This window comes from Mesoplodon densirostris, chromosome 4, assembly GCF_025265405.1.
Source record: "Mesoplodon densirostris isolate mMesDen1 chromosome 4, mMesDen1 primary haplotype, whole genome shotgun sequence".
Taxonomy (NCBI): domain Eukaryota; kingdom Metazoa; phylum Chordata; class Mammalia; order Artiodactyla; family Ziphiidae; genus Mesoplodon; species Mesoplodon densirostris.
Genome location: NC_082664.1, coordinates 18,992,173 through 19,005,095, shown reverse-complemented (window position 1 = coordinate 19,005,095; position 12,923 = coordinate 18,992,173).

Sequence of the window (12,923 nt, the reverse complement as noted above, 5' to 3'; positions counted from 1 at the left end):
TATCTCTGCGATTATATGTTCAATGCCTATCTTCCATTAAAGGATAATATCCATGAAAGTAGGGACAACAGTTGTTGTTGTTGTTGTTGTTGTTTTTCGATACGCAGGCCTCTCACTGCTGCAGCCTCTCCCGTTGCGGAGCACAGGCTCCGGATGCGCAGGCTCAGCGGCCATGGCTCACCAGCCCAGCCACTCCGCGGCACGTGGGATCTTCCCGGACCGGGGCATGAACCTGTGTCCCCTGCATCAGCAGGAGAACTCTCAACCACTGCACCACCAGGGAAGCCCTACAACAGTTGTTTTGATCAGAACTTAGCACAATATTTAGCACTGTCGAAGAGAACCAGAGCCGGACAATAAAGTGGTAAAAATAGATTTTATTTGGAAACTATTGCATTAAGGGGAAAATAGACCTCAGCATAGAACAAGGGCTCAGTTGCAAATACAGCAAGGACAAGTGGGGACTTATAGCTAAGGAGCAGAGTGAGGGGTTATTGATGGAAAATTAGTACAAGGAAACATCCAGGGCAGGGAGATTCTTGCTCAATAGACCTAAAAGCATTCTTCTTGTACACAGGCCAGGGCTGTCAGATATCAAGGCTGGGAGATTCTCACTAAACAGACTAGCAGGATTCTTCCTACAACTAGGATAGGTAGGCTTTAGGACAAGACCCAAGGATGAGGCCTGTTCAAAAGTAGGGCTCAGAGGAGACAGTCTAAAGTTTAACCAAGGAGAGATGCTGTCATGAATAAGATCTAATTTTTTTAAAAAAATTGATTAAAATTTTTTGAATGAAGAGATTTTTAAGCCATGTGTAAGCAGGTACAGAATTTGTATTTATCTTTATAACTAACCCATTCCTTTGAACCCATAGCATCTTTGCAGTGTATTTTGCCCACAGACATTCCTCCATAACTGATGTGGACAGAAATCCCATATTTCTGGGGGAGAATTGTTACTGTCCCTGTCAACATACCCATTACCTCAATGTGACTTGATTGCCCTGAAGTCTGGTTGCAGAATCATAAATGCAAAAGTATACATTTTAGACATGATGTAAGAATCTGGAAATGCACTAATTATTAATTTTCTATTCTACGGTTTCCTCCATAAAGTCCCAATGTATTTATTTTGGGTAAAAATTTACTTGAGCAGAAATCACTTGACCCAAATTTTGATGATTTAATAGCTCATCGGAAGAACTAGCCTGAAGCAGATGACAAAATCTGTCGCAGATGCTGTAACTCCTATTTGCAGCCATTGGTCCTTTGGTTTATGTGCTTTAATGGTTTGAAAAACAAGAAGATAATCAGGAACTAAGACAGATATGTGTGTCTCAAGTCAGAACTTAATTCAAAATTGTACAAAATGTTTTGTCAGATGAACTCCTTAACCACATTTGTTATCAGTGGCACAGAATATATTGGGTTAAGTGTTTGAATAACATGCATGAATCATGTCAGATTGATCTTGCCAAGCAAAAAGCTCAGCCTCAAAAACAGAACCTTGTTTCTATCAGACTAGTTTTACACAAAATACTTTAAGATAAATTCTTTCACAATGAAATTTCTCATATTGTCTATACTTTCCTTCATTATAAAATTTAATGAAACATATTATTGTTATGTGTCAACTTTGAGTTCTTCATTTAACTTTATTTAAACTGTGTCAACAATTTCAAAGAGACCATGTTTGGGGCAGAGGCAATAATCCACTTATTTTAAAATATATACCTTATACACATGTAGAATATTTTCTCATATTCTGAGGAAGAACGTAATATTTCTGTTCTAGTTGATCATACAATTTGTTGCTTTATTTTATTATTTTTTTATTATTTTATTTTTTATTAGGAAATTATTATTATTTCACCACACAGGAAAGTAATGAGAGTGATAACAGGAACACTCATGTACTCATCAACTAGCTTTGATCTAAAGAGTATTCTAAATTTGCTTCAGATCTTTTATTCATTAAAAAAGTTACAAATATAGTTGAAGCTCTTGTGTCCACCTGTCACACTAGCCTCTTTCCTTTCACAAATATTTACTGTGTTCATGTGTATAAATAAACAGTATATAATTTTGTTTTATGCTTTAAATTTATATATAAATGGTTTTATAATCTATGAATCATTCTGCATTTTGCTTTTTTGTGCCCAACATCATATTTGTGGAAATCCCATGTTGTTTAATTCACTCATTTTCAATACAGAATAGTATTTTACTATATAAATACAACATTTAACAAATACATAAGAATTTAGATTTTACTTTAGCATATTGATGAACATTTTAGCTGTTTTACATTTTTCAGTATCATAAAACCTCTTTCAGTGAACATTTTTTAATGTCTTGTATCATGTATGAGAATTCCTTAGGTATATATATATATATATATATATATATATATATATATATGATTTGAATTGCTAGATTGAACATTCAATTTTCATTTTTAGCTTTAGTAGGTACTACCAAATTGCTCTCCAAAGTGTTTGTACAAATTTTAATTACCACCAGTAATATATAAGTTCTCATTTCCCCATGCTTGATATTTCCTAGTCTAAAACATTTAAATATTTGCCTATCTTAGGAATAGAAATGGTGTCTCCTTTTGGTTTTAATTTGCATTTCCCTAATTCCTTTTGTGTTTGAGCTTCTTTTTATTTATGCATTATCTGTTCATGAATTTCACTTATTTTTTTTCTTATTGGTTCCTCTATATGATGAATAGTAAACATTAGCTTGTTCTAATCTCAGCAGTAAATTTTAAAGTTTTTTCTTAATATAAGGCTATATCTTTTGCTCTAAGTACTAATTTAGCTGCCTCTCTGAACTTTTAGTATGTAATTTAAAATTAATATTCAGCTCTTAAATTTTTCTAAGTTGATATAGATTTTTGATCCATAAATTATTTAGAATGTCCCATTTTTTTTGGTTTTATAGATATCTTTAATTACTTATTCCTGATTTATTTTCATTTAAGTTGGAGAATATGGCCTAGAAAATATCAATTCTTTGGTATTTGTTGTGATTTGTTTTATGACTTAATAATTTGTCAATTGCTTGCAATGAGTGTTCTTTTCCTAATGTTGTATACAGGATTCTATGTAACTACATTATATTTAGCCAATATTACCTCATTTTATCTCTTACCACTTTTGCTTTGCCTGATTGGTCTATCAATTATTGGGATAATGTATTAAAAGGATTGTGCACTGTGTCATAATTTGACTAAGTTATTCACTGCATAGATTTTAGAATAGTTATATAGTTGTAATTCCTTTTGTAATTATGTATGTTCCATTTAATTTCTCAGAGAGACATTTTGTATTATTGGCTTAAATTCTATTTTGATTATTATTAACATAATTATACCAGCTTTCTTTTGGCTGATATGTTCATGTCATTTTCTTCCTCTTATTTTTAATCTTTCTATGTCCTTATTCTTAAACTGTGTCTCTTATGAGGAAGGTTTTTTTTTTTTTTCCCTCAACTGATTTGGCAGACATGTGTTCTATTTCTATTTCTTTTAATGGTTTCCTGAAAATCTCAGCATGCATATTTGACTTAAAGTCTAAAATTAATCAATGCTTTCTTGTTTCTCTTAAATAATAAAATAAATTTCAAATTCGTTATTGTCCCTCATCACCTGCCAGCTTACATATACTTTCTCACTAGGACTGGGAGCTCACATATATTACACCTTAAACAAGATATCTGTATTGGGGCTTCCCTGGTGGTGCAGTGGTTGAGAGTCCGCCTGCCGATGCAACGGACATGAGTTCGTGCCCCGGTCTGGGAGGATCCCACATGCCACGGAGCGGCTGGGCTTGTGGGCCATGGCCGCTGAGCCTGCGCGTCCGTAGCCTGTGAAGCAGGAGAGGCCACAACAGTGAGAGGCCCGTGTACCGCAAAAAAAAAAAAAAAAAAAAAAAAAGATATCTGTATTAAATACAGGATTTAAAACAACAACAAGAACATAATCTACATTAGATAGTTCTCATTAAAGAAGCTGTTTATTAGGAAAGCAAGGAACAAAGAATACAGAGCATTCTTTAGACATGAGGACAAAAATAATATTTTGTTTCATATGTTTGGTGTTGCTGAAGATATCTTCATAAATATATTATTTAAAGTCAATTAGAATTCTGCTTTAATAGCCTTATTAGCTCAGAAGATATTTCAGTGATTTGTACTAATGTATTATTTGGAGAATCTTTAAATAACACTATTAGCTCTTCTCATATTCAGTAATATTTTTATTGGGGAGCAGCTTTTCTCTGATTATTTGGAAAAGAGTTCTACTTTCTGACATGCTTCCTTTCCATTGAAGAATGTCCAAGATAGCAAGTTTTCTTTTAGAAGCAAAGTTCATTTTCTACCTTGAAGTGGGTTTTAGTTTTTTGTTTGTTGCTGAAGAAAATATTTCCTGAGAACTTTCTTCTTGTAATGCTCTTCATCTGATTAAACAAAGTCATCTTAATTTTTAGGCTATAAATCTAATAAAATATTATAAAACTTTTAGAAGATTGAAAAAGAAATCATGGCTTTCATTTTACAAGTTAAATATAATCTTCATCTATTACTGAGCCAGTTGTAAGATTTGAACATTTGACTTTTTGTGCATGTTAAATATGTCAAATTACACAATGTTGTACACCTGAAACTAATTTAATATTGTACATCAGCTATACTTCAATTAAAAATTTTAAAAGGCAGGGCTTCCCTGGTGGCACAGTGCTTGAGAGTCTGCCTGCCGATGCAGGGGACATGGGTTCATACCCCAGTCCGGGAAGATCCCACATGCCACGGAGCAGCTAGGCCAGTGAGCCATGGCTGTTGAGCCTGCGTGTCCAGAGCCTGTTCTCCGCAACGGGAGAGGTCACAACAGTGAGAGGTCCGCGTACCACAGAAAATAAATAAATGAATAAATAAAAATAAAAATAAAAAGGCAAAAAAATACTATCAAATTAGTTGTTTAAAGTGAATATGTAACTAAACTAATAAGCATAAAAATACATTTAGTGATTTACAAAAACCTAGAAATTAACAATGAATTTGATGTTTTTGTTATTTTGAACAGTTTTTCCTTTACAAGTCTCCCCAACTCTTCTTAACAAAGGAAAGAAATTAAGAATATTGTTTGGACATTAATCAACATAACAACACCCTAAAATTACCTACCTCTGAAGTTGGGGAAATGTTAGCCCTTTGATTTGGCCTGTTTAAGGTATGTCATAGTCCATGTTTTGAATGGAAGTTGCCTTTAACTACATGAGAACAGTTAGGAGAATGTCAAAGTTTTAACCTAAGTTGGCTGTTATGCAATGGCTGTGATAACAGTTATTATCTATAAGAGAGAAAACAGCAAATGAGTTCCAGACGTTTACAGTGATGCACCTAAACTCAAAACACAATTTAAAAAATAAACATTTTCAGTGGTGATCCACTTGAGGACTTGCATAGATAGGCTGGAGGTATTTCCTGAGTCACATATACAAGTGGAAGGTTTTAATCAAAGTTGGAAAAAAAAATTGCAGCTCTACCCACAGAATAGTTTTGCTAGGCAACAGATGTAACTTGGAAAGCTACCAACTTGGTCATCCAAGTTGACAAATCTTCTGGTGGCATCAGTGGAGTGCCATTTGGCTAGTCATGCTGGGTGAAGAATATCCAGAGATTCTATGACCTGTCACTGAGGATGATCCATTAAGCCATTTAAACAAAACTTCCTTGCAAATGATGTCTAGAATCTCAATTTAACTGTATCTTTTGGTGATTTCAGGAAAACCTCTATCAAAGCTAAAAATGCTTCTGCTGGGGGACCTATTAGTAATCCCCACAGTGCTACTCAAACTCACTGCCTTTTCTTAGAAGCACATGAAAGAAACAGATCCAAGTATGCTGTGTTCCCCTCACCAAAGCCACCTTGGAGAGAGCCCACCCTGAGATATGGAGACCTGGGCTTTAATAAGAGTTCAGCCACACAGTAACTTTGATTGAGTCACTTAACCTCTGTGCTCTTCTAAGCACCTTCCCTGGCCTGTTTTGCAGGGACACTTTGAGAATAAGTCCATGTGTATGAATCCTTCTCTGTGTGTTGCTTTTAGAGAGACATGGGGATTGATCTGAGTAGCAGGCTTTCTAAAAACTGAATGAGGGAACCAGAAAATTAATGCCTATTTTTCTTCTAAATTAAAGAACAGAGAAACTGTACCCTTTAATTGTTTTTCTTGATACTGAGAGTATGATTCTAAAATTTTATCGCTTATCTCATATTAATGTTAATTTGGTACTAACTGATTTAGTGTCATTTATTGTGTTTTTTCAAGGTCATCTGATGAAAATCAGAATGATTTCACTTAATGCAAGAGACATTAAAATTAAAACTAGTAAAAAAGTACCTTGACATTCATGTTTGTGCCAAATATTATCCTGATGAGTTTCTGATGGGATGGCTGCAATGAAGAGACCAGCCTTTTGGTTTGTGATCTTTCTATGAATAATCTCATAGATTTGAAACAACTATGAAAATTTCATGGGATTAGTTTGTAAATCACTTTTCTCTGCACATAATTCTAATATATATATATATATATATATATATATATATATATATATATATATATATATATATATTTTGAAAACCTAAAGAGCATGTAAAGTACAAAATAAAAATTACCCATGTCTCATCAGCCAAAGCTAATTAATGTCACCCTCTTCATATCTGTGTGTATATTCTTTAAAAAAAATTAAGTTGGGATAATGCATTTAAACAGATTTGATTCCTACTTGAACTTACATTAATAAAATTCACTTTGTGAACGTAATATTCCATCCCATTGATGTACCAACATTTATTTAATCAGTAGTCTGGTGAAGGATATTCAAAATAAATTTTTTTAAGTACAATGTATAAGGCAACATGTACATCTTTTTGCTTGTACACTTTGAATAATTGGGAAAGTTGGGCAAATGTATGAATAGCTTTAAACTTTTATTTCATATTATCATATTCTTTCAACAGTTTGTACTAATTTACAGATTTACATGCAGTGTACAGATACCCAGTTATACTCTGGCCTCACCAACACATTGTTAATGTAACAAGGCTGGAGATGTTGCTGATGTCTTCTTGGTAAAATCATAAAACAGACTTCAACCAGATGTTGAAATAACACCTGGGTATTAACAACAGTTAAATAGAAGAAGCATCTTTAAACTCAATCCTGAAAGCTCTTCCTCAACATTTGAAAAGCTTCTGGCAACAGAAGAAAGAATGCATTAATTTGAACCTAGGGGTCCATATGCTGTCTACAAATCAGACCCATTAGCTTTGCTCACCTTATGGTTTGGCTATCACATGGAAGCTGTCTTGACTGCCAGGGAGAGATAAAAGTGTACATTAAAAATACATTGCACCTTATCTCACGGAAGCAGGTGAAGAGGCTTTCATTCTTTAAGCAGGCGGACTCTACTTTTTTGTTGCATGTGTTTAATAGGGACTCAACACAAATGATGGCAACATGCAATCTGAGCACACTGTTCCAGGAGCAGTGTCTGCCATCTGCTTGGGCTAAATGGAACTGCCCAGTCCTCACCTCCCTGCCCTTGAAACTTGACTATTGGAATTTAATTACATGGTTATATGATTAAATCAATGAGATTGAAAGGTTAAAGCTAACTTTCCTAGAGGTGAAGCAGGCCTCAGGCTTCTGAAACAGCTGGCATTGGGGAACAAGTTCCCTCCTGGCATGTCAAGAGGAAGAAAGGTAATGAGCTCTTCTGGGGGTGACACTGATTTTGTTTTATTAGATGTGGTGCTGATTGGGAAAGAATAGGTCCAGAAAATGAATTTGAAAGCTTTTTATTTTTTTCTTAAGTCAAAGTGCTCAAACAATATTTTTTTCCCCCTGATTTAGCTCTTTGATTCCTTTTGCTGTTTTAGAGTAATTTTGAGAGTCTGGAATATATTTTATGAAAGTTAAGGAATTAGGGAGGCAAAAGGGAATCTGGGACTCATTTTTAATAGATGTGCTGTCTCTATCTTACCTCCAACAGTTCAATGCAGTGCTGGTCTTTGCATCAAAACAGATATTTTCTGATGGACTGTGACCTTGATAGTGACATTCTTTTCAGATGACCCATCAGAAATCAGCCAATGAAGACAGGTATCAGTTGCAAAGGATCTCCTGGATTTTACAATTTAGTGTGGCACAGAGCATAACAAGTGGTGATAGAGCCCAGATTCAGGAGACTAGGGTTTGTACTCGGGAGCAATACCTGCATCTACCATTTACTGGAGCCTGCAAATTACTTAACTTCTCCTTGACTCAGTTTTCTCCTCTGAAAAATGGACTAATAATAACACCCACGTCATGGAATTGTTAATCAGGATTTAAATGGCTAGTTACCACCAGGTGCTTAGAATGAGGTAATTGTAAATATGAGTTCTTATTTCTATCAGATCAAATGAGGGAAACTTCTGATTTTCCATTTGATTCTTCACATACTTGCAAAATACTACTTTCTGAGAGGTCTGTGTGGCACGACTATGGTCCTTTGACAAATTCTATTATCCATGCAGAGTATACTGTGAGAATTTGAATTATCACATGGATTTGTGGCAGAACCATATGACCTCGTAGCCACAACTATGGAATTTTCAGCATCATTTTGGTGATGAAAAAATATTTCGGCCAGGAGAAGTGTATTAGAGGAGGAAGCTGTGCTACTCAGAATCCTTCCAAATTCTCAATAGCAAAGTTCACCCCACATCCCTCCTTGTACCTCCCTCAGTTTAGTTTCATTGGGTCGTGTCACCTCGATGCATCTGGCATTTGTTACTTTTGTGTATAAAACACTCATTCATAAAAGTTAGGGCAATGTGCTTCTTGCACCTGGAAAGCAGTGTCTTTACCAAATCAACAGTTATTTGCAGAGATTTAGGAGGGTGGTGACCAATCAGCTCTAGCTCTTGACTACCAAGATCAAAGGAAAGATAGACTTTAAATGCAGAATGACACAGTCATTGTAGGCATACGTGAGAATTTCCCAATAGTAAGCATGGTGACTATTGCAAACCTTAATTCACTCATTTGTTCCATGTGTTAATAGGACTGATATGTTAATAAGTCTATATAATAATAAGGCTTGCCTGCATTTCCACATCTAGAAAGGGATGACACTTGGTTTGAATCTCAAAGCCCTCATTCCTGATGATGCTGTATTGCACCCTGCAGAACAATACAAGTGACAAAATAACAATTATGCCAACATGTATCGAATTCTTCTAAAGCACTGTAATGTACTTTGTGTGAGTACTCACATTAAAAAACAAACAAACAACAAATGTGACATTAGCTCCACATTACAGATGAAGAAACTGAGGATTGATATCTAATGAGGCCAGACTCAGACTCAGGCCCTGTGAGTCAAAGCCCATTTCTTCTTAATCACATCATATAATGAGATATAAATTTAGTCAAGGGTCTGGGAGAAAACCACCTTAATGCACTTTAATGCAAAGCATTAGAAAGCAATATAAAATGACAGAAATAATTTAGCATAAGGGCCTGGAAACCCAAATTCTGATCTGCCACAAATCTCTGTATCAACTTGGATAAACCCGTTAAAAGTTCTATAAAATGAGAGAATTCAATAGCTGACTATTACACATTCTGTCCAATAACCATTCTGAATATAAGTACCAAATTGTTGTTATTTATGCCAAAACCCAGCCTCTGTGCACCAGTGCTGAATTGAATCTTGGAGACAGAGTTTTGGCTGAAGTAGAAAATAATAGCTTTATTGCTTTGCCAGGCAAAAGGGGACACATTGGGCTCATGCCCCTCAAAAACTGTGTCCCAACCCGGGGTTATTTGGTGAGGAGTTTTATAGAAATGGTTCAAGGGGAGTTTTGCTGATAAGGATCAGGGTGTGTGCAGGACCTGCACTCCTTTAATCTGGCCTCAGGTGGTCTCCTGATGAGCTTCTGTTATTAAACTGTGACCTTCTCTCTGGAATGAAGAATGCTTCATCAAGTAGAAAACATCTTCCATTTGTTGGGGGTTTTAGTTCTGCAGAAGAGCTCAAAGATATTGTTGTATGTATCCCTTGAGGCAGAACCAGGATCCTGTCTCAAGGCTGCACTATTGTTTCTTGACTGCTCCCACCTTGTCTCTGCATCCCCTCCCTTCCCTAGTTAACAACTGTTTGAACCTGCCCTTCACAACACAGGGAAGGTCATGGAGGCTGAAGCCTATTCCCTACAAACAAGAAACAGAGGACACAGAAAGGCTTTCATGCCAAGGAGCCCCTAGGGTCCTGCTGGGTTTTGCTACCAATCATAAAAATTAAGACGATAAGGAAAGATAATTTATATTTGCAAATGAAGCAACTGACAAAGGATTAATCTACAAAACATACAAGCAGCTCAACATCAAAAAGAGAAACAACCCAATCCAGAAATGGGTAGAAGACCTAAATAGATATTTCTCCAAAGAAGATACACAGATTGCCAACAAACACATGAAAGGATGCTCAACATCATTAATCATTAGAGAAATGCAAATCAAAACTACAATGAGATATTACTTCACATCGGTCAGAATGGCCATCATCAAAAAATCTACAAACAATAAATGCTGGAGAAGGTGTGGAGAAAAAGGCACCCTCTTGCACTGTTGGTGGGGATGTAAATTGATACAACCATTATGGAGAACAGTATGGAGGTTCCTTAAAAAACTAAAATAGAACTACCATACAACCCAGCAATCCCACTACGGGGCATATACCCTGAGAAAACCATAATTCAAAAAGACACATGCACCACAATGTTCATCCCAGCACTATTTACAATAGCCAGGACATGGAAGCAACCTAAGTGTCCATTGACAGATGAATGAATAAAGAAGATGTGGCACATATATACAATGGAATATTACTCAGCCAGAAAATGAAACAAAATTCAGTTATTTGCAGTGTATATATATATATATATATATATATGGGGATATGGGGATATGGGGATATATGTTTATGTATAGCTGATTCACTTTGTTATACAGCAGAAACTAACACACCATTGTAAAGCAATTATACTCCAATAAAGATGTTTTTTAAAAAAAGGTTAGATTACAAGTGATTATAGAGGAAGGAATTTGAGACAATTAATGTATTAGAAGTTTGTGAAATTTCTTTTTGGAAATAGAAGGATACAAATAAACAATGTTAATACTGGACAAAATTAGAAACATCTTGTCCAAAGTCCTTATTTTACAAATTCAACAAATAATCTACAACAATAGAAAAAGAACTTTGATATTGTAAAATTACTTGACTCATTTCTCTCTAGTTTTCCCTTTTTCCTCCTCCCCCAATCCCCAACATAAAGCCATGGTCATAGGAAATTATACATCTGAGTCTCAGATATGTTACTGAGATGTAAAGTATATATGTATAAATGTAGGATTTCCATTTCTTTCAAATTTCAGTTGAGTCATAGCACCAATATGACACAAAGAGGAGAATCTTGCAGTCTGTTTTGGCTTCAATTTCATGCTCTGTCTATCCATGAGTTTAAAGAGATAGTGGAGAACAGAGGGCTAAGTGCCATCCTGTTATCTGCAAAGGAGAAAGAAAAGATAAGGAGATAAGCAGAGTGATAAATAGCTTGGGTGACTAACATATGCTGACTACTGCTCATTTCTCCCCACTCAAATCAGAGGTGACATTCTTGCGGCCTCATTTCACCAATTTTTCTACCATTGGCAGGGACGGGCAGTATCAAGTGGACCCATATGAATGTTGTTTTAACCACTGAATGAATGACTATGGGCAAGTTGCTTAATGACTCATCATTTGCAAGTTTGTCAGTAGGTTTTAAAAAAGTTTGTCAAGGTCTCAGTATAATTCCTAGCAAATAGGAAGTATTCAACCATGATGATTTTTACTGTGATGATGTATCAAAACACTTCTTTTAGGAAAATCTCTGCTGATGGTGTAGTTCTTGTTCAAAGCAAAAAATAAAGTTATATAAATTCACAATGGGAATTCAATTTTCTATTTTGAAAACAACAACAAAAGCAACATGTTCTCTAGGTGTCCTCCACCATACTGTGAGAAACTCAAGTCACAGAGTTGGCCCATCAGAGCCAAAATGTACATACCACAGTATTTAAATTTCAACTCTTTTTTTAACCTTATGTTATAATAAGGTCTCTCTCTCTCTCTCTCTCCATGTATATATATATATATAGTAGATCCAGTCCAAATGCAGGCAAACTGGAGACCCAAGAAGACCTGATGCTGCAGTTCAAGTCTCAAGGGAAGAAAAAGACCAGTGTCCCAGCTCAATTAGTCAGGCAGAAGGAGTTCCCTGTAATTCAGGCTTTTAGTTTTGTTCAGTTTTTCAATTAATTGGATAAAGTCCACCCAGATTAAGGGAGGGAAATATATGTTACTCAGTCTCATTTAGAAACACCTCACAGAGACACTCAGAATAATGTTTGGCCAAATGTCTGGGCACCCATGACTCAATCAAGTTGACAACATAGAACCATCATGCCATAGAGCTATATCTTCTTGACATTTGAGAAAGACAGAATTTGCCTGACTCTGTATGAATCAGGTGTTTCTTGTGACTTATTTTCATAATCTGAAGGCTGCCACACAGAGAGACTGAGCAAAGTGGCAGAGACTACAGTCACACAATTCAGGGCAAACAAAAATAGGTAAGACTCACTCCCTACTGAGCTTTGCTGTTCCTAAACCTGATCACGATAATCAACAAAGTTCAGATTCTCTTGTCCAACTCACTGGAGCCATGACAGTTAACATGCACTCATCCTGAAATTTTGCTTTGCCTTTCTTGAAAAGGGATTAAATCCCATGAACAAAGTGGAATTTGATCAACG